Source organism: Leptonychotes weddellii, chromosome 7, assembly GCF_054177405.1.
Source record: "Leptonychotes weddellii isolate Sample4059 chromosome 7, ASM5417740v2, whole genome shotgun sequence".
Lineage (NCBI taxonomy): Eukaryota > Metazoa > Chordata > Mammalia > Carnivora > Phocidae > Leptonychotes > Leptonychotes weddellii.
The window spans coordinates 69,897,009-69,916,025 of NC_138375.1; the positions used below are offsets into that span (position 1 = coordinate 69,897,009).

The following is a 19,017-nucleotide window of genomic DNA, read 5'->3' on the forward strand; positions in this document are numbered from 1 at the left end:
CTGAGATTAAGAATTCCTCCTATCAGTGAGGTCATATGATACATGTGTTTCTCTGATTGGCTTATTTTGCTCAGTACAATACCCTCCAGTTCCATCCACGTCATTGAAAATGGCAAGATTTCACTCTTTTTGATGGCTGCATAATATTCCATTGTATATATATACACCACATCTTCTTTATCCATTCATCTGTCAATGGACATCTTGGTTCTTTCCACAGTTTGGCTATTGTGGACATTGCTGCTATAAACATCGGGGTGCACGTACCCCTTCGGATCCCTACATTTGTATTTCTGGGGTAAATACCCAGTAGTGCAATTGCTGGATTGTATGGTAGCTCTATTTTCAACTTTTTGAAGAACCTCCATACTGTTTTCTAGAGTGGCTGCACCAGCTTGCATTCCCACCAACAGTGTAGGAGGTTTCCCTTTTCTCCACATTCCGGCCAACATCTGTCATTTCCTGACTTGTTAATTTTAGCCATTCTCACTGGTGTGAGGTGATATCTCATTGAAGTTTTGATTTGGATTTCCCTGATGCTGAGTGATGTTGAACACTTTTTCATGTGTCTGCTGGCCATTTGGATGTCTTCTTTGGAAAAATGTCTGTTCATGTCTTCTGCCCATTTCTTGATTGGATCATTTGTTCTTTGGGTGTTGAGTTTAAGAAGTTCTTTATAGATGTTGGCTACTAGCCCTTTATCTGATACGTTGACTTGCTTCAATAATTGAATGTCAAAAGTGAAGTCATATTTTCTGGGCTTAGGCCTTAAGATAACTTGTAGCTTCTCTATTTGATCTCTTGGAATGCTACCCTGAGAGTGTTGTGTAAGGAAACTGGCTGGTCTACTGCATAATGACAGACCACATAGAGGAGAACCAATCCACCATCTAATAATCAGCGACACTGCTAGACAGGTGCATGAGGCCATCAGAAACTTTTCAGCTAATCTGACCCTCTGATGTATGTAGGTAAAACAGCAGAAGAATCATCCAACTAATCCTGAGAATCATGAGAAATAACAAATTATTGTTGTCCCAAGCCACTAATTTAATGGTTTATTACATAGTTGCTGACATCTGAAACAAAAATATTAAACACAAATATCACACCAACCCAAAAAATGCAATGACATTTGTGAAACTAATGGACTTAAATATGCATTTTCATAGAAACATTTACTTAGTTGCTAAGGGATAAAAAATTTTATGTAAATAAACTATTTTTAAAGATCCTATTTTTATTAATATGTATCTAATTTATTTTACATTTTATCTTATTTTACTGAAAGGATGGGAGAGAGAGTATGCACACGAGTAGGGAGGGGAGGGACTGAGGGAGAGGGAGAGAGAGAATCTTAAGCAGACTCCATGCTCAGTGCAGAGCCCCATGTGGGGCTCGATCTCACAACCCTGAGATCATGACCTGAATGGAAATCAAGAGTTGGACTCTTAACTGACTAAGCCACCCAGATGCCCCAAATTTAATTTATTTTAAATTTAACTCAGAAAAAAAAGTAAAAAGGAATTCATAAATATCAGATAATTGGGCCTATTATACATATTTTAAAACAGACTTCAATAAATAAATTTTTTACTAAAGCATACCCCATTTACAGAAAAGTGTATAGCTCAAGGACTTAATATATATTAGAGCTATTTTTAATAATGCTAATTAATCTTTTGTTCTTAAGAGACCTTGAGATAGGCAGAAACTCTATTTCTCCTTGTTTATTCTTTTTCTAGCAAAATAGCGCACATTGGATTAATTCATTAAATATACTAGTCTGTTTTCCTATAACTCTACATATGTATACCTAAAAATTACCGGTTATGAAAATTGAGCAACAAAATAAACTGGGGTTCCAGGGCAGGTGGAATAGGGACTTAAAAGTGGTGGCACAGTTTCATATATATTAAACTATTAAGTACTACATAAATGCTACAATATATATGTCACCTCACCTTGAAAAAGACCTGAGGTTTAGTTGTGAAAGAGGGATGCAAAAAGGATGAAGCTCCTGAGTTATCATGAAGTGGAAGTAGTCATCCAAAAGTGGACTGAAAGTTGTTAACACCAGCTGTGGGTGGGTGAGGGTCGTAACACCTGGTGAACAGAAGTAGCTGGTAGATGTGTATTTTTGTGGATTACTGTGCTGTTGGACAACTTGTTGCAGTTTTCTGGGTCCATCTCATGTTTCTCGTGAAGAAAATCACACATAAACAAACATAAAATTTGCTTAAATTGTTTCCAATATATCAATTGCATTGGAACAAGTTACATTTTTAAAACAAAGCATTATGGTAGAACTGATAGCTCTTGAATTACTCATATTTTGAAACTCTCCTATTTGTTTGTTCATTTACTGAGTTTAGACAAAACTTCATTTCTTGTTTTTTTGGTGCCTGTAACATATTTGAACTATTATTTTCAATGTTGAGTGAGCTTCAGGATCCACACTTCAAGAGTAGATTATAAATCCACTATGAATCCCTTCTTCAAATTAATGGAAAGTTACCGAAAGAGAACTGTCCTGCTATTCCAGACTGTTTCAAATCATATAATTTTAATTTATCCTCTGGGGAGCAAATCTTGGAAATAGGTAAAATAAATGAAGATATGTTAAATAAGAGGTTATTATTGGAACTCACAGTCTAAGGCCCTCTGGAAATAAGAACCACAGCATCTTAAAAAGATCCTTTGTTAACTTGCTTTAATTATTTATCTCCAGATAGCAACCTCAATCATTATCCCAAGGTTTTAATTCTCCGAATGGCAGATTTGAGGTGTCTGAAACTTACTGCATAAAATAAGAGACTCCAGGCTAAAAAAGGGCAGATGTCAATTCTTCACTATCAAATAGGTGATAGAAAGAGGTTAAAGGAGGTCTTGACCATTTACTGCATGCAGCCATTTTATAATTGCCCACTATTCTTTAAAAGTCATATAGCAAACCAATTATTTTTAATCAATTCATTTCAACAAATAAATGATGTTAATAAAGGTTTCACGAAACTTTTTCATGAAATAGAATTGTGAATTCTATTCACAATTGTTAGTTCTTGCCCGAATTATAGGTAAATTATAAATATATACTGTCAACACCCTCCACTGTTCGTAATATTTGATTACCAGGAGCAATGAAGTTCTTCATGATAGCTGCTTTGGAATGCCAATTTGTTCTGATACCTGATTAAAGAAAAGCAAATAAGACCTCAAACATTATCAGTATTTTGTATATATATATATTTTTTTTTTAAATAATTGCTTTATTTCAGGGTCATGGGCAAGCACTGTAAGGCTCTAGCACTTTTACAGTTTTTTTTTTTTTTATCCCCCCACACAATTATCTATCTAGCCTAAACAGCTGAAAGTTTGGTGTTTATCATTTACTCAAAGATTATGAATTCAATTCTCCAAACTCAGGAAATTTAGAGCATATCCAAGTATCCAGTATTTCCTTCCTAACTAGGTTAGATGGAGTTTCAAATAGCTGCTAGAGATTGAAAGTTTATGTCCCTCCCCTCCCCCCCCCACACCTAATTCAAGGCAGCCAGGTAGGGGATCTCCAGGAGCACGGCAGACACCAGGTAAACAAACAAATTCCAGAAGCTCCCGGTTGTTGTGCAGGTGACAGGGCCCCTGTGGACAGCATTTCACCTTGGCTTCTGGTTGTGGTCCTGCATGCTGAGCGGCAGCAGACCCTGGCTCAGAAACTCCATGGCACAGCTGCTTGACTGAATGTCCGGCAGGGCATCGTAAGCATCCTTCAAGTCATCCTAAGTCTCACCTAAAATGATTTCAGAGAAGCCTCCCATCATCTCACGATCTTTTTACATCAGAATTTTTCCTTTTTAAGCACGTATCATACCAAATACAAGATAACAGTTAATTCTCCTTTGTTCATGACTTTATACCTGGCCCCTGAGCAGGACCTGGAACAGTAGCTACTTGTTGAACTAATCGGATGGGGTCACCAATTATTCAACAACTAGAAAGGGGCACCCGCGATGATTTCTTAGTGATATCAGTCATTGTATGATGCATATAAGGATATAGACTGAATTGCCCCCCCAAAATTCATATGTTGAAGTGCTAAGCACTCCTCACCCTATGTGAAGAGAACTCCCCATGGAGCTCTGATCTGATACAATTAGTATCTTTATAAGAAGGGACACCAAAGAGTGCTTTCTCTGTCTCTCCAAACACACACATGAAGGAAAGGACATGTGACCACACAGCAAAAAGGTGGCTATCTGCAAGCTCGGAAGAGAGCTCTCACCAGAACGGAACCATGCTCATCCCTGATCTCAGACTCCCAGCCTTCAGAGCTGAGAAAAAAGAAATCTCTGTTGTTTAAGTATATATAGTGTTTTGTAATAGCAACCCAACATTGCCTTATGTCCGTGTGAATCCTCTAGGCTCTAGCAGATGGTATTTTCAAGATTATATTAGACTAGTGATTTGAAGAGATTTTTATCTTTGGGAAAGTAGGTCAAGCTTCCTCACCTATAAAATGATTTATAGGAGGATCCTAAGGAAAAATAACACAGAATTCCTGTAATGAATATAAAAGAGCATAAAGTTTAATGAGCTGCATTCAGAAGACATAAGAATTAGGTAAAGCCATTAATTTAATGGGAGATGCTAGTTCATAACCACCTAGTTACCTTTTTTCCCAAGATTAAAAGTGAAGTTGTTATGCATGTTTTCTCATTCTAGATACAGAATAATGTTGAATCTTAAATTTACATTTGTCAGATATCTGGTATGATTATTTTTTAAAAAGTTGTCAACATAGGAAATGTCAGATGCAATATTTTGTAGTTTTAAGTAAGATAACCTAAATATAAATGATATTTGATATGGAAATTTATCTCTGAATAATTTTCCAAACTTAAAATAAATCAGCATAGGGGCGCCTGGGTGGCTCAGTCATTAAGCGTCTGCCTTCGGCTCAGGTCATGATCCCAGGGTTCTGGGATCGAGCCCCACGTCGGGCTCCCTGCTTGGAGGGAAGTCTGCTTCTCCCTCTCCCACTCCCCCTGCTTGTGTTCCCTCTCTCACTGTGTCTCTCTCTGTCAAATAAATAAAATCTTAAAAAAAAAATAAATCAGCATATTTGGTGTTTAAATTCTAATGAACTCAGGCAGTTCTGATGAAAGTTATTACCTTGTATTATTCCTCACTTCCTTGAGCATACCCAGATGATGAAAAGAAATTATAGGTAATGTTAATGTTATGCATTAAAAACACAGGAATACACAATTAATAAAATTAAACACTTTCTCAGTTTTTTTGTTTCTTTAGGCACATTTATAATAAAAGCTTGAGAAGGCAGGAATACGTTACATTGTATGTGTACAAGGTGCTTTGTTATACTAATATGTTCATCTTTAAGGACATTAAATGACTTTAGTTTTCATCAATTTATTAATGCCACATTACCCAGACATGATGTTATTCCATTAACACCTAGAAAAAGGCTTAGAGTGCTATATGAGTAGTGATATCTGATTTGTTTTGAGTCTCCTGCTCTTGATTAATCATTGGCCACTATTGAAGAGTTAGCTGCCCTATAAAAGGGTTTGTTTTTCTCTTTTTTGCCAACATGTTAGAGTCAAGTCTTGCCATATCAACATGGCACCAAACAGAGGTAACAGTAGAACAATGTAGTAGGAGTACATTCTCACTTAAAAATATAATGGAAAAGAGGGATGCCTGGGTGTTTCAGTTGCTTAAGCATCTGCCTTAGGCTCAGGTCATGATCCCAGGATCCTGAGATCAAGTCCTGAATCAGGCTCCCTGCTCAGCGGGGAGCCTGCTTCTCCCTCTGTCTGCTGCTCCCCCTGCTTGTGCTCTCTCTCTAACAAATAAATAAATAACATCTTAAAAAAAAAAAGGAAAAGAAAGAACAAAATGTACCTTAAAATGATGTTAAAAGAAGGCAATGTTCAATATCCTATATAGACTAGAGTAAGATATGTCCTGTATGGACTAGAGTTGCATCCAGACATTTGCTAGGGAACTATCTCACAGTTTTACCTACTTTCCCTATTGCCCAATTGGTTAGAAAATTCAGATCTAATAAAAACCTAATAAACACAGGTTGAACCAAACAGGCTTTGCATTAGAGTTTAATACAGCAGAATAAAACCCTTATTATTTAAAATTTATTTTTGAAAAAACTATTTTTAAGAGACGTGATACTAAAAGCAATCTTCACAACTTAGTTACTATTCCCACTGATTAAATAATACGTTATCAACCCCATAAAGAGCATTTTTTCCCTTAATTTTATTTATTTATTTGAGAGAGAGAGAAAGAGCACAAGAGAGGCAGACTCCCTGCCAAGCATGGAGCCCGATGCAGGACTTGATCCCGGGACTCAATCCCGGGACTCTGGGATCATGACCTAAGCTGAAGGCAGATACTTAACTGACTGAGTCACCCAGGTGCCCACCATAAGGAGCATTTAAATCACTCCTCTCAACTACCTTCTCTCACTCCCTCAATGTTTGCTTTCCACCAAATGATATAGATGACAAAGATAGAAATAGAAATAGGAATAGGAATAGAAATAGATATCTTTTTCTCATTCAGTAATGCTTGGATTTCTCTCCCCTGCTATCAGATATCTCCCTTACACACCTCAGATTACCTTTTATTTTTATTACTTTCACATTTCCTTCATATATCTCTTCTTCCTTCTGTCCTCTGGCCAAGGTCCTCAACAGTATTGTGAAGAAAATTATTTAAATATGTCATGTTGGAGTAAGGCTATTTGCTACCTAAAGCTACTGTCATGCCAAGTTGGCTTACACTATAGAAGATGTTAAAAAGTCACTGAATAAATCATAATTTTTCATTTATAATAGGTTCCTTTCCTATTTTTTTTTCTGATTTAGTTATGTATCTATATTGACTCTCCTTTTAACTTCAAGAATTTCCCTCATTTGTGTTATGGCCTCTATTTGTCATCATGTTGCTTCCTTGACACACCCTTTACATTCGTGGCCCTCAAAATTTCAAATTTCTACACAAAAATTTCCCCTGTGGCATTTGTTAAAATTCTGAATCAAGACACACTCCTAGTGATTCTGATCCTATATTTCTTATATAGTCATTCAGTTCTGATTAATGCCTAGCAATTTTTACTTCAATTATTTCAACTTGGTCTTTTGAATGAGGAATAAAGAGAGATCTTAATAACATCATCTAATCCAAGGAGAAGATCTGCTATCCAAAAGACAAAAAAGACATTCATGTACACTACGTATTTTATATCAGTAGGTCTAATAAATGTATGCAATTCTATATGCTTAGGAACATATTTTCTTAAACAATTCATACAGAGAGAGATGAATAGAAACTGAAATCATGTCTCTGAAAAGATGAAACAACATAAATCTAATCTGAAATATACAATGATCTAATCAGATAGAATACATTATAATAAGAATGGGAGAATGTTATTTCTATACCACAGTTCTTAATATTCAAGTAGGCAATAAAAAATTGTTGAATATTATTCAAATACCAAAAATAAATGTAGAGTAGCCTCATGAAATCAGTTGTATAAAGTAGTTGAGATATTCGAAAGTTAAAATAGCTGTCATACGCTGGGATAAAACATCTGCATCTTCTTTCCTACTTGTAAATGAGCAGGACAAACTTTTATAAAATATTTCTTTCCTTATGAGATTTTAGTTAGACTTATTTTTTTTGTTCATAGCCTCCTATTGCTCCATTATGCCTCTGACAATGTCCATTTAATTTGATGAACATGTTTTTTGTTCAATGTAAAATAGCTGAAATAACCTAAAATGTCTAATCCTCCTGATGTGCTCTGAATTCACAAAAGCTTCTAAAGAAATAATTGATGAAGCCACGGATATTCTGTGGAATTGAAATTGTCAAAATACAGAGTTGGAGGCTATTTGGCTATTGGAATAAGGGAATGGAGTATGACAATTGAAAAGTATAATATGTCTGTCTAAATATATCTGCCCCTTTTTGGAGACCTTACTGGGAATGAAAATGGAAGCACTACAATAACTGAAAAAGAAACAGTGAAATGTAGCTATAAAATACATTCAATAACAGATGGTCAAGAGAAAGATTATTGAACCCAATATGAGAAATAGTGGTATCTATTATGATATTTAAAATAAAATAGGTAAAGAGAAAATGACATAGTCCATTTTAAATTCCATAATTTACATAAGAGGAATTTTCTTTGTCATTATAAAAGAAATAGGAGAAAAAATAGAGTATATAAATGAGAGTTCTAACAGCTATTCTTAATGATTGTTTCTTCAACAAATATTAAGTACACACTATGCCTTAAGCACTGAAGAAGGCACTAAGGATACAAAAATGATTAGACAGGGGAAGTAAAGATTGGCAGAAGTCAGACCATCAGAATATTGAAATAAAATATCTAGATTTTAGGAGTTCTGTGACCCAAAATAAGTTACTTGACATTTCAGATCCTTGGCTTATCTATTGAAGTGGGAATTCCAAAAGAAACTATAGATTTACTGTGAGAAATTTAGAAAATGCATTTGAAAGCACTATATAAAACCTACAGTACTGTACAAGTGAGACTTATTTTAATATTTAGTAACACATTACAACATGTATAAAAATTTAAGAATGGAAGGGTATGTTGGCACAGAAGCAACTGTATCTTTTGATAGGTCCAAGATATTTTATTGGAAAAAGTGTGCTTTGAGTGATGAGCAAACTATAACCTACTTGAGGGTAGTAGAATTTTGCCAGGGTCTGTGCTGAGGATAGCCTCAGAAAAGATTTGTCAGGATGGCTACTAAGAAGGGGGAAAAAAATCCAACCTTTATTGAGGAATAAGGGTTCACTGGGCCAAGCAGGGAGTGCAGAGGGTTGGAATGACACAGAGAGGCCAGATTGAATACTTTGCAGACTGTTTAGAATTCTCCAAGGAGATTATTTGATGGGAAAATAGTGATGGGCCTTCAAAAGAGATGCATGATTTTATGACCAATATTACCATCTGCCAGAATATAAACTGAGGTTACTATCAATAATTTTATTAAAGTTACACTTTGATACTTTATATCACAGAACTAATTATTTTGTGGTGATATATGCTTTTATTTTTTTAATTGTTACAAACATACACTTTGGTTATTGATGACATTAAGTAACTTAGTGGTTTTAGTCAAGAGAAATAAACCAATCTTCACAAATTAAAACAAAATTCCTCTTGGAAATTGGAAAAAAAAATAATTTTTCACTGTGCAGTAAGGGCAGAAAGGACAAGAGGTTTTTGTTTTTAGAAGCAGTAGTAAAAATTTTACCTAATAAATAAGAGCTTTTGGCATCAAAGAGCTTAGAAGCTGTCATTCCATCTTAAAAAGTAAAAAGCTGAGGAAACTAGAAAATCAACAATTCTTAGCTCCATCAGAGAAATGAGGTCACAGGCCAAACCACTGCCCTCAAAATTGGGGAAAGATTGGTGGATACTGAGAATTATCACTTACTAGAGCAGAGAACCAGGAGCAGAAATCCACAGGAACCAGTGCTGGGGTAGGAAACCTAAATTGTGATTGATAATATACATTCTGAATACAAGTTCGTTGTTACATATATGGATTATAAATATGGCCTAAGTTTGCATCTTATTAACACAGTTCTTTTATAACCAGTTTTAATTTTTAAATTATTTTTTCAGGTTTTATTGATATAACTGACATATAACATTGTATATGTTTAAGGTGTACAATATAATGATTTGATGTATGTTGTGAAATACTTACTGTCATAAATCTAGTTAACCTCCATCACATCATGAAGTTACAATTTTTCCCCCCCGTGGTGACTTTTAAGATCTATACTCTTAGCAACTTCCAAATATACAAAACTATATTGTTAGTTATAGTCATCATGAATATCCAGTTGTTTTTAATGTTAATAAAATCTATTTTTCTTCATGGTTAATACTTTTACTGTCTTATTTAAGAAATCCTGAACACAAGTTCACAAATATAATCACATTTATTTTAAGAGACCTTATGATTTATCTTTTACATTTAGACCTATATTTTATCTGCCATCATTGTGTGTGTGTGTGTGTGTGTGTGTGTGTGTGTGTGACTTGAAAAAGGAGATCGAAGTCCATTTTTACAATATGGGCTATTCAGTTGTTCCAGTAACATTTCAGTTGTTCCAGTTGAAAAAAACTTTCCTTCCCCCATAAAATTACACTGACACCTTTACTATGTGTGTTGGACTATTTTTGAACTTTCTCTTGGGCTTCAAAAATCTACATTTCCATCCCTTTACCTGCTTCACATGGTCACTTTTACAGTATCTTAAAAGAGGGTCTTAAAATCAGTTTCTGGGATTTAAACTAGTATCCCAACTCTCCACCTATGTGGAAACGATAGAGTTCAGGAAAAATCCATACACAGATTCTGACATTCATTTATCTATCCCTGCTTTTTCTCTCTCTTTCCTATTTTTGAGAGTTATGCTTGAATTGTAATAGGAACAATACAATGAAATATATTAACGTGTATTTCCTTGAGCATCATCTGCTTATCTTCTTGAGGAGGTGTGCTGCAGTTATTTTAATTGTTATGGCAGAAATATAAAAAGACAGAATGGTCAAATTTGAAATTTAATTACATAAAAAGAGATATTTGAAGAGTCTCAAAAGTAAGATTTAATGGGAAGAAGTATTTTCTAAATGCTATATGCTACTTAGTACAGCAAGAACCAGGACTGGAAGTATAAAAGAGAGAATTATATTATAGTCAAGAATAAGAGTCTGGTTTTAAAATATGCCTGCAAATTCCTTGATATTTGTCCATCAAATAATGGAACGTATTTTTCTTCCACTTAAATATAGGCCAGCTTATGTGAACCTCTCCTAGTAAGTAGAAATAACAGAGGAGAAACTACTCGACTTTTGATGCTAGGTTAGGAAAGGCCTGATTCTTTCTTTTGGGACATTCATCTTGGCAACCCAACAATCATGTTGTGAGGTACCCAAGCCACACAGAGAGGCCACATGTCATATTACCCAGTAGTACAAGCTTAGTTAACAATTTACAGCCAACATCGACCAGGAGATATATGACAAATCAACCCGCAGATCATTCCTGCATCCAGCTTCTAGCATCCAGTAATTCCAACCTAACACTGAGTGAAGCAAAAAATAAGCTGTACCCCCAAAGTTCTGCTCAAATCGAAGATCTGCGATTTAAAAATAAAAAATTCCTCCAAAAACTAAATATTGCACTAGTGTGTTTCACAGAAATACATACCTGGCATGAACTTAGGTACCAGGAGTGGTGCTATGATAGTGAAACCCTCAGAACAGGAGAGAGTGGCTTAGGCCCGGGTGGTGGAGAAGTTAGAAGGACACTGAGAGTCACAGAGACTATGAGCAGAAGCTTGGTGGCACTTCAGAAGAATGCTGGTGGGAGATGAAAGGAACGTAAGAAGAATGTTATCGGAAGGTGGAAAGTTTAATGATATTGTCACCTTTGTTAACATGAAAAATTAAAAAAAAAATGAACTTGATGATCTAATTAAGAATATTCCAGACAAAGTGTTAAAGTTGCCATCTGGCTTCTAGTTGCTCATATTAAAACATAAACGAAGACAGTATAAAGAAAACATTTTTTTAGCATAAAGGCAACAGAACTTTCAGGGTTTGGTTTGACAATAAAGCCATTTGTCATCCACACACTCTGCAGTTAGCAAATGATTCTAAAAAATTAAAAATGTTTTTTGAGCTGAGATCAAATTCAGTGCATTATCAGGGAAATATTGTCTCCAGAAGCTACTCAGGGCATGACTATAAATCCCTTTGTTAAGATCATGAATATACCTGTTGTGGTACTTATAACAGACAAGAGTCCCTCTTCACATCTTAATGTCATGCCACACTGATGCTCTTTATTACATAATAGAACCTCTCCTCAAAACCTTACAGGAAGCCAAAGATAGTAATAAGGTAATTAAACAAGGAGCCCATTAGACAGGTGGTTCTAATGTCTTGGTAGCCTATATAAGCAAACCTAAGTCAGAGTCAATACATTCAAATCCAAGAAAGTGAAAGAACAACCCATCACAGCTAATGAGAGTCTCTCAAATAAGGCAACTGCTTAAACTATAATAATCAAATAATAGCTTTGCTTTATTCTGTGTGTTCTCTTTAGTAATTTTGTCCCTAGCTCTTGTCAGTGGAGCACTCCTAACCACTTTCCGTCGGGCACTGCCCGATTCAAATCCGTATTTGATCAAATAAACTCTAAACAGTTCAGTGCGCCTCGGTTTACTTTTTAACAATAGGGATGGACTTATCTTGGTGAGATGCGTTAGTGTGGCTTTTGTCTAGTGAAACAAATGCCATTAGTACTCACAGAAAACCTGCAAGAATTTTAAGACAACATATTAACGCAGCATTGCCAGCTTGAACTAAGACAGAGGCAAAACAAAATAAAGCATATTGACCTTCGAACTAGTATTGACATGGCACAAGCTGAGAAGACCGTTCAGCTGCACATACCGATCATTTCTCACAGAAGAGACATGAGAGTTCAGACAGTAGAATCAAGAACCTTGAAGGTGCATCCAAGAGTCGTCCAGAATCATTCCTAGGCCAGAGGGTTGAGCCCTAATCAAAAAGCTGGCAGCATGAAAAAAAAAAAAAAAAAAGGCTGGCAGCATGGTCTTGGCTGGATTTTGTATTTGCTTTATGTGTGTAATCTTTGTGTGTTCCCTGTTTTGAATGGGGTGGTCTGTAATAGCTATCCTAGGCCAGTCTCACCATCTTGCATCATTTGTGTGTGTGGGTGGCAGGGGGCGGGGGTACTGCAGAGGAACAGGTCATTTGTCTCTGTTTCCCAGGTCTTCCACAGGGGAATTGTTCTGGAGGGGCTGTACCTGCAAAGACTCTATGTCTGGACATAATTTAGATAATAAAATGTTGAACTTTAAGCTGAATGTGATTCCATAATAAATAAGACTTTCTTGGAGTCTTGGGAGAGGGGTTAGTATACTTGACATGTGGGAAGAATAGAAATGGATGGCAGATTATGGTGATTTAAACATATGCCCGCAAACTCATGGCACTTCTCTCCATCAAAAGGTAGATTCTAATTCCCCTTCTTTTAAATATGGCCTGACCTTATGACTTATTCCTAATTAATCAATGTCATATAAATTATGATATATGAATTTCAAAGCTGACTTCAAAAAGGCAAAGCCACTGTTACCTTGCCTTATCCCTCTTAGAATATTTAAACTTTGTATCCAGCCACTAAGTTTTAAGGAGGCCATGGCAATGTGGAGAGGCCAGGTGTACATGTTTTGATGGGCATTCCCTCTACTTAAGTTCCCAGGAGACAGTCAGGACCAATCACTAGTCCTGTGATTCACTTCATATACCTCTCTGCCATTTTGGAGAAATGGAAGTGACGAACTCTGAAGGATTAACTACATAGCCAGTTATCCAAAAGAATCATTCATAATGAAAGAAGAATATTTCAATCAAAAGATTATTTAAAGTGGTAAAGACATATTTCTCTACTAATAGAGCTCTGCGATGGCTTATAAAAGAGATCAGCTCAGCTCTTGAGAAAAGAAAATTTTCTTTTTCTGTATATATCTGAGTTCATTTCAGTAGAGCTGCAAACCCACTGCAATTTTTGAATCCACATTTTGAATGTTCAGAGAATATTCACAAATACATTTTGCAAAAATATGCCTGCCTATACCTTATGCTATTCAAGATTTCATAATTCATTAAACCAAAACTGTGTTATAATTGTGCAACATAAAGATTAAAGTTATGGCTTTAGTTAAATACATATGATCCATATTACTGAAATCAGGAATGAAAGGCTGAGGACATTTATGGATCTGAGGAGTATAAACAAGACATTAAGAATAGCATATTAGCATGGAAATAAAGAATCCCTGTCTCTTCTAATGAAGTGAGGGAAATATCCAGAAGGATATAACAGCCTGTAACATGGAAATAAAATTACTGAAAATGACTTCTTATAAACCACTAGTTTTCAAGCTCTTTGATGGAAGAAAAAGAAGAAAAAGGATTGTGTCTTCTACTTCTTGTATATGTTAAAATACTAGTTTTCTGTTCCATTGGCGATATGAAGATTGCCATGTGAACTATCTCCCTTTGTAAATCTATTTCTCCCTGTCTTTCCCAGCTTTACCTAATTCATGGACCTTCACTCTCTTTTTCTGTTGCTATTTTAAGCTTTTTTTTGGGAATAGGGCAAAATATGTAGGATAACCAGTATAACATGTACAGTTAATCTCATTGTAAACTCACTTAAGAAATTCTAAACTCCTAATGCCTTCCATTTCTATTTTTGCTGTTATTGGTTGTTAATAAAAGGGTGATGGGCTCAGGGATCTCTAAACAGTTGTATTCCATTGTTTGAAGAAAACAGTAAGTGTGTAAGTAGGAAAGACACTCGACTGGTTTTAAAAAGGATATTCAGATTCCAGATTATGAGGAAAATGAAAGCATTATACTAAAGTGAATAAAATCTCATTAGCCCCCCAATGTCTAAGTGTCCCTCCTCTCCTCCTGTATCCACTTCTGTGGGTTTGAGACACTTGGGTTTCCCTGTACTCCCTCTTCCTACTTCCCCGTGTATACAGAACTTGCATTAACTTGGGGAATGTAACTAGGAATGCTATGAATTTCTTTACTATTACATAGTTCTTAGGATGCATTGCATTTCAGATTCTCTAGATTCAGATTCTGTAAAGAAGAAAAGAACAATCAACAAAACTGCTGAACTTAAAGGAAAAAAAAAAGTTAATTAGCAAACAGTTGTAAATGGGTTGGTTTACTTCAGGACCCTTGATTTCTTCCTGTTGTTCTTTAGCTTCCCCACACTGATTTCCACATCCATCACATTTCATTTTTCTGAAATCAGCTTATGCACTTAATGGTCCAGACCGGGCAATCAATGTTGATTGAAATCAACTTTCAAATTGATGCAAGAGGTCCACTGCTTGCTCTAAGAACCAGCTGTGTAAATCTAAGAGAAAGATAACTGTCAGCTTTTTCCTATGTAATTTTACATCTTCTTAAGCATACTGCTGTTATAATGACCCAGGAAGCACTTGTATCTAGAAAAAAAATCACTAGGTAAACACCAAATACCTTCAAACCCCACCACCCTGACATGATATTGGACAAAAAATAAATTATTGCTGTCTTGTTAGCATCTGCTTAGAAATGATTTGATTTCTTGGATATAAGGATAGGGCTCATGTTACTGTGGTACTTATTGAGAATAGGCTGTTCCCAACATAGACTCAGTGGAAACAGCGCCTTTTGTCTTGCCATGGAAGAAGGGGCTTATTTTCAAAGTCATCCAACCTAGTGTACTTCTAATTACAACCTGATGTTGGTTTTACAGAAAGAAGGCTCACAGCAGTGTGAGACAAGATTGTTTCATTTCTCTCACCATAGGGTATCTATGTTTGGCTTTCAGAGTTGAAACCAGGGAAGCTGCGTTATAACGCTTCCACTTTGTTGCCCTGGGGTGAGTATAAGACATCATCTCTTTCCATGAGAGATTTCTATTTGCTCTCCATAGTTTCTTCTCTTCTACCTTGGCCTCCATGAAATCCCTCACTTCTTGCTACCAAAAAAAAAAAAAAAAGCAACAAAACTCTCATTAAATAAAATAAAATTTAAAAAAATATAATAATTGTCTCTGTAGTTTTAGTCCAACTTTTTCAAACATTGTTTTGGCTTTATGTAGCATCTTTTTAAAATAGACTTTGCATTTTAGTCTTAGGTTTAAGTTCACAGCAAAATTGAGCAGAGGGTGTAGAGATTTTCCCTAATCCCTGTTGTCCACATATACACAGGCTCTCCCACTATCAAAATCCCCCATCAGAACTGTACTCTTGTAACTATTTATCAGTCTACACTGGCACATAACCATCACCCAAAATCCATAGTTTATATTAGAGTTTATTTTGATATTGTATAATCTCTGGATTTTGATAAATGTATAATGACATGTATCCAACATTATAGTACTAGGCAGAATAGTTCCACTGCATAAAAATGTTCTGTGCTCCACTTATTCATCCCTCTTTTCTTCCTAATGCCTAGCAACCACCGATCCTTTTACTTCCTCAATAGTTTTGCCTTTTCCAGGGTGTTACATAGTTGGAGCCATACAGAAGCCTTTTCAGATTGTCTTATTTCACTTAGAAATATGTATTTAATGTTTATCCATGTCCTTTTACACATACCTCCTTACACTGTTGCTGTCACAAATTATATTTCTATACATTACTTTCACATTATCATAGATTTATAACTATTAGTTTATGTATTTATCTTTGAAATGATGTAGAAAATAAAAAGAACAATTACAAACCAATTCAATAATATCAGACTTTATACTTATTATGTAGTTACCTTTACCAAAGTTCTTTATTTCTTCATATGGCTTCAAGTTACTGTCTAGTATCCTCTCATGTCAGCCTGAAGGACTCATTTTAGCATTTCTTGTAGGGCAGGTCTACTTGCAAAGAATTCCTTTAGCTGTTTTTATTTGTTTGTTTTAATCTGGGGATATCTCATTCTCTTCTTCATATTTGAAGGGTAACTGGCCACATACATAATTCTTGACAGGTTCTTCTTTCCTGCTTTTCTTTCAACACTTTAAAAATGCCATTCCACTCCCTCGTAGTCTCCATGGGTTCTGATGAGAAATCTGCTCTTAATCTTATTAAGGATTCCCTGTACATGATGAGTCACTGTTCTCACAGTGCTTTCAAGATTCCCCTTTTGTCCTTGACTGTCCTTTGATTTTAATGTGCCTCGGTATGGATTTCTTTGTATTAACTCCTTCTTGGTTTTCATTTAGTCTCCTGAAAGAAGAGATACATGTCTTTGATCAAACATAGGATGTTTTAAGTCATTTCTTCAAGTATTCTTTCTACCCCACTCTTTCTCTCCTCTCCTTCTGGGGTTCTGATTATGCTACTGTTGGTTCACTGATGGTACCTCACAAGTCCTAGTTCATTATTTTTATTTTTACTTCCTGTTCCTAAGATTAGATAATTGCAATTCATCATCATCAAGTCACTGGTTCTTCTGTCTACTCAAATTGGCTATTGAAATCCTCTAGTAATGACTATTTCATTTCAGTTAATCAAACTTTTAATGTCCAGAAATTTTGTTTGGTTTGCTTTCTCTTTATTGATATTCTCTATTTGTTCATACATTTTCCTTGAGACTCCAAAATACTTATTACACACCATTTAAAAATTATATGAATTGTGCAAGTGTTGGGGGAAATGACTATATCTTTGATCAAATGTATAGACTTGTATTCATTTTAGTTACATAGTAGTCAATATAACAAATAAACATCATGTTAACAATGGATATTTTAATACTGTTTCTGGAGAGATTAATGAATCTCATATTCTCACCAAAATAAACTCCATATACCTTCACCTATTTTTTTTAAGCCAGTTGTTCATGGTTGGAAATTCATTTACATGGCCAATATCATGCATTTTATACACTTTTTTTTCGTATTTTTCTGAGTATATAAACTCAGAATATGCAAGATATATGCAAAAATAGAAATGAATACACAAATAAATGTAGGTATATTAAATACACACATTTTTCGAGGACATTGCCCATCAAAATAGAAATAATCAAATATTTCTGTCTCATTTTCTTTACAATTGTTTTACTATTCAAAAGTCACACAAATCAAAATGCCAAATTCCTGAATATCATAAAAGCAAACATTCTAAATAAGTTACTTTCAGATAAGTTAAATATAATGATTTTTTAAAAGATTTTATTTATTTATTTGAGAGAGAGGGAGAAAGAGCAGGAGCAGGGGGAGGAGCAGAGGGAGAGGGACAAGCAGACTCCCCCCCTAACAGGGAGTCTAATGCAGGGCTCCATCCTAGGACCCCAAGATCATGACCTGAACTGAAGTCAGACACTTAACTGACTGAGTCACCCAGGCACCCCAAACCTGATGATTTTGAAAAGGCAGGTATATTCATAATAGAGAGCACTTACATTGCAACATTTAAACACAGGTAACAGCCAGTTGGTCTCTAAGCATGTTTGGAACTAAGGTATATTTATATATTTCATTTATACATATAGATATATATATACTTATAAGGTATATAAACTCAGGAGTGTTGTAGTGGCAAAATTTTGTTAAGATCACCAGGAAACAGGAGAAGCCAGTGTGCAACCATAATGCATAGAAACAAAAATACAAGTGTTGGCAAGGATGCGGAGAAAGGGGAACCCTCTTATGCTGTTGGTGGGAATGCAAGCTGGTACAACCACTATGGAAAACAATATGAAGGTTCCTCAAGACATTAAAAATAGAGCTACCCTATAATCCAGCAATTGCACCACTAGGTATTTACCCCAAAGATACATAGTGAAAAGAAGGGGCACCTGCACCCCAATGTTCATAGCAGCAATGTCCACAATAGCCAAACTGTGGAAGGAGGCAAGATGCCCTTCAACACATGAATGGATAAAGAAGATGTGGTTCATATATACAATGGAATATGACTCAGCCTTCAGAAAGGATGACTACCTACAATTTGCATCGACGTGGATGGAGCTGGAGGGGATTATGCTAAGTGAAATAAGTCAAGCAGAGAAAGACAATTATCATATGGTTTCACTCATATGTGGAACATAAGGGATAATGCAGAGGACCACAGGGGAAGGGAGGGAAAACTGAATGGGAAGAAATCAGAGAGGGAGACAAACCATGAAAGACTATGGATTCGGGGAAACAGACTGAGGGTTACAGAAGGGAGGGGAATTAGGGGATTGGGTAACAGGGTGATGGGTATTAAGGACGGCATGTGTGGTGATGAGCACTGGGTGTTATATGCAATGTAGTATCAAAAACTAATGATGTATCTTATGTTAGCTAATTGAACATAATAAAA

General features: G+C 35.6%; 1 long non-coding RNA gene across 1 annotated transcript in view; it reads right to left on the reverse strand.

The window, feature by feature from the left end:
• LOC145722639 (uncharacterized) overlaps positions 1-19,017 on the reverse strand; it is a 184,436-nt gene that overhangs the window by 71,915 nt on the left and 93,504 nt on the right. Inside the window, exons 5-6 of the long non-coding RNA XR_014147034.1 lie at positions 16,478-16,932; positions 11,313-15,074 (exon numbers count right to left, since the gene is read on the reverse strand). This is a non-coding gene — a long non-coding RNA (uncharacterized LOC145722639). The remainder of the gene's footprint in view (positions 1-11,312; positions 15,075-16,477; positions 16,933-19,017) is intronic.